We start from the raw sequence: 4,223 nt of genomic DNA, 5'->3' as shown, positions 1-4,223 counted from the left end.
ATAGTAGTGAGAATATTCAGGTGTAATAAGTGTATAAAAACATTTAGATTTACCCTTCTTGTAGAAAATACCGCCAGTAAATACCTGAGGATGGAACTCAGAAGGAGGCGGCCTTGGCAGTTATTCCGTTTTGTGGGCCTTATCCGGAAAAAGTGGACTAATTTTACGTAAACACCTAGTGAAAACCATCTTCCGTCCCCCAAGCAAAACCAAGAGCCTTCTTGGTAGTGTCAGAGACAACCTCGGTCTACCTAAATCAGACCTTAACGGTCCAGCGGTTCCAGACTAAAGCGCCTAGAACCGCTCGGCCACCCGGCCGGCAGGTGTACCTAAGTTGCTGCATTAACGGTAGGCTGCTCGAAGAAGAATGGGCCTAGAAATCTGGCTTTCAATAATCCACTCTACACATTCAATTTGCGAGAGTTACGTTAGGAAATTTGGAAACTCGTAGTAAGTTCCTATGGGGCCAAAGTGGTGACGTCATCGGTCCCTAAGCTTACACACTACTTAATGTAACTTACGCTAAGGACAAGACACACACCGTTGCTCGAGGGAGGACTGAAACCTCCGAAGAGGGGAGCCGCACGAACCGCGGCAAGGCTCCTACGACCGCACGGCCACCCCGCGCTGCGAGATTTACGTTAGCTCTCTATCATTACTGGGAGGCTTCAGTTCTCCGCACGCTGGAACTGTGCGTCTTTGCTGTGCCGGAAGTATGAAGTCCAAGAGACACGAAATCGTGGGACGCCTTCTTTCCATCCATTTTTGACACAATGTGTCTCTGTGACTGCCTTCCGTCGCAGCCTGTCCTCAGTCTTGAGTTTGTGATCAAAGCTGCAGTTTGTATGCCCGTAGACGCAACCATATACGGACAACATCATGTACTGTCGAACAAGGTAACCGTTACTCGCTACTTGCTTGTCGGATTGACTTACGGGGGCTCTGCTGAAAAGTCGTACGGATTAATTCAACAGCAGCCTCTGTAACTGCATGCTTCGTCTGGTGGCCCGAAACTGGAAAACAAACGCACAGTTTCCCGATTCCGCTTGTCCCATTTGTTGATTGTTACGTAAGTGGGTCCATACTCGCGCCGAAAACGACGTGATTTACAATATGCTTAAACTTCGCCCAAAATTCTTCTACATCTATCTTGCTGGAACTAAGTGACGCCAATTCGCTGTGTACGTGAGATACTAATAACTGCTTATCTGCTCTACTCTGCTAGCGTTCTTGATCACATGTGATAAATTTTATTTTAATTTTATCAGTGGTAGTCAATGTTTCTTCCGTGAATGGATTAATTTTTTAAAATGAAGAACAGCCGCCTTCAGACATAATCGTAATTTATTTCAACACACGATGCATTTAGAGCTCTGGGGGCTCATCTTCAGCTGTCTTAACACGCTTAGGTTAATTCTGGTGGGATTAGAATGGTTTATTACAAAGTGGCACATTGTAATTCTAAGTTTACAAAACTAAAACAAATCGAAAAATATGTTTTCCACTTTATAACTCATTTGTAAACACAGGCTAAAACAAGCCAATAAATCTGAAATGCAAAGATACAGGATCTGTACAAATACACACGTGTTATTATTTAAAAGGAGATACAAAGCTCTAATCAAAATATACTTTTTGAACCTTTTTATTTCTGTTTGATGGCAAGAAAGATGATCTTAATTGATTTCTTAGGTTATTCAGTTAACTCCATAATAAAATGAAGTTCAAACTTAAAATGAAACAAATCAATCTATAAATTTCTTAGATGTCACAACTGCTAAAGAACATCAAAATCACAATTTTTACATTTACAGGTAACAAACCTATACTGGTGTCACAATACACAAAGCAACAAATCATCCAAACACACACATTCATGTTGCATTTAGATCGATGCTGAACAGGGTACGCGGATTGGTTTTGAAACTCAAGGCGTTAAAACAAGACATTGATATGATCAAAACAATTGCAATAAATAATGAGTATTCAGACAAATCAGTTGACCAACTATCCAACAAAATGCAGGCAAGTGTAACAGAAGCATTACAAGAATATCAACTCACGTAACACATATTTTCACAAACAAAATGAACTCACTAATGCTTTTAGATTTAACCACTTTGACAAATCGGCAGTAGCTAAAAACATATACCTTAATAGACACAGAGTAAGTGACATTCTATACAACCTAACTGTACTCCACATAAAATATCATGATAAAAGCCTTGATCTTCTGGAACAATTAGAAATAATGTTACGCATAGAAGAATTTTCCGACAATATGATAAATGAACATACAGATTTTATCACCCATATTTTTTCAGTAATTGTAAAAATTTATTTTTCCCAAAGAAGCGAGTATTAATAGTGCAACCATTTGATAACATGCAGCCACGTCTTATATATTCACGAATATTTCTTTTACAAATGGTACCTCTGTATAATCAATAATCTTCTCTGAAATGATAACATCTGTTCATTTGTAAAAGTGTAGTATTTTTGCTTTTTAACCTCATTGACTTGTTTTTATTTGTGTTGACAAATGTGCTACAGTGTGGAAAGTGCATAAATGTACATAAACATGTTTATTCATACTGTGGTTCAAAACTATATATCCACTACTAGGAACAATTAAGTTATCTTTCGATTTCTCTTCATTTTAAACTTTTCAATGCGCCACTTTGTAACATGCCGATACAATCTTACCAGGACCAGAATTAACCTAAATCTCAGAAAGGGAAAACAATGATGTGGACTTTTAAAGAAGCTGAAGATGAATCCCCAGGGCTCGAATTGTATTGTGCATTAAAATAAAATCACAACTGTGGCGGTTTTTCTTTATTATAAGAAATTTTTTATGACAATGGCTTTAGGTATATAGCCTTTGCTTTTCATTTTGACAATACTGACTACTCAGACGCTAGTACTACGATCCGCAGAAAGGGCGCTGACCTACAAGCTTTTCAGCGTCCATCAGTTTTAAATCTGTCATCCATTGTCAACCATTCTCAGCTCCACTCAGTAGTTACCCATGTTATAGTGAATTCTGCTGCATCGGGTGGCTGCACTTCGTATTGTGCATAACCCAGATCACCAAGAAATATAAACATTTATTCTTCCTACTACACTGGTACTTACAACTATTGAAATTACGGTAGTCCTATTCTTACTAATTTCACGATTTTAATGGGTAGCAGAGAATACTAGAAAAAGCTATATGAAAGTAAGTTATGTATTTAAACCGAATTCTACAAGAAATTCATTTCGTTGAAATTACGTACTTGTAGTATCTTGGTTGATCAAAAAAGCAGTGAAATCAAAAACAGGTAACGTATTCAAACGTAATCGCTTGATGACTGAAGAATAACATGAAATATAGCATAAATAAATAAACTAGTAGGATAGGAAAATGTAGATGGTAATTAAGAAACGGAAAATGGTACAAAGCCTAAACTATAAAGTCAAGGCTGCTGTTTCTCTTTCCTCTCACCGTATCTTCCGAAATTTCACTTAGTGTTCTGTTTTTCTTTTATGTCGCAGTGTTACTGAACGAGTGACTCTAACACTGTTTCTATTTCTTCCAGATTCAAAATTCCAGGTCTCTCCTGGAAGAAGTAAGAACAGAAAAAATTGCAATCAACGAAAATTAGTGTAGTGTTTGCTTTCAAGAGCATACTGATGCAGCAGCCACGAAGACAACCTAAAAATTTTCAACAGTTGAAAAACCACTCATTGAGTATTGTTAATGTTACTTGTTCCTGAAGTGCTACTACAGCAATGTATGCAGGAAAACTTCAGCGAAGGCTGGAATGTAGAAAATAGCTCTTGCCAGAGAGAAGTCGTGAGTGGTGCTTGTGTATAGGTAGAAGCATTTCCCGTGAAGCTCACTGCTCTGGGTTCGAGTCTCAATCCGACTCGCTGTTTTAATCCTCCAGGACGTGTAAAATAGTTTATACCAGGCTTCAGAGATATGGATTGATTCTGCATTAGTTGCAACACTTTATATAGGTGCAAATTAAAACGAGAGAGATGCAAAAAAAGTAAGTAAACTGTTTATAGTTCGAAAGTAATCGCCATGACTACTAGCACGTTTATCATTTATCCCACTGTGAGACAAAGCGATCAGTGATTCCATCGAAAAATGTTTGTGGTTGCCTGCTGAAGAATGATTGCACACCGGCGTGCACCTCCTAGTCCGAAACAAATTAGAGACCACGAATGTC

This window comes from Schistocerca serialis, chromosome 2 (genome assembly GCF_023864345.2).
Source record: "Schistocerca serialis cubense isolate TAMUIC-IGC-003099 chromosome 2, iqSchSeri2.2, whole genome shotgun sequence".
Taxonomy (NCBI): domain Eukaryota; kingdom Metazoa; phylum Arthropoda; class Insecta; order Orthoptera; family Acrididae; genus Schistocerca; species Schistocerca serialis.
Note: the sequence above shows the minus strand (reverse complement) of the source record.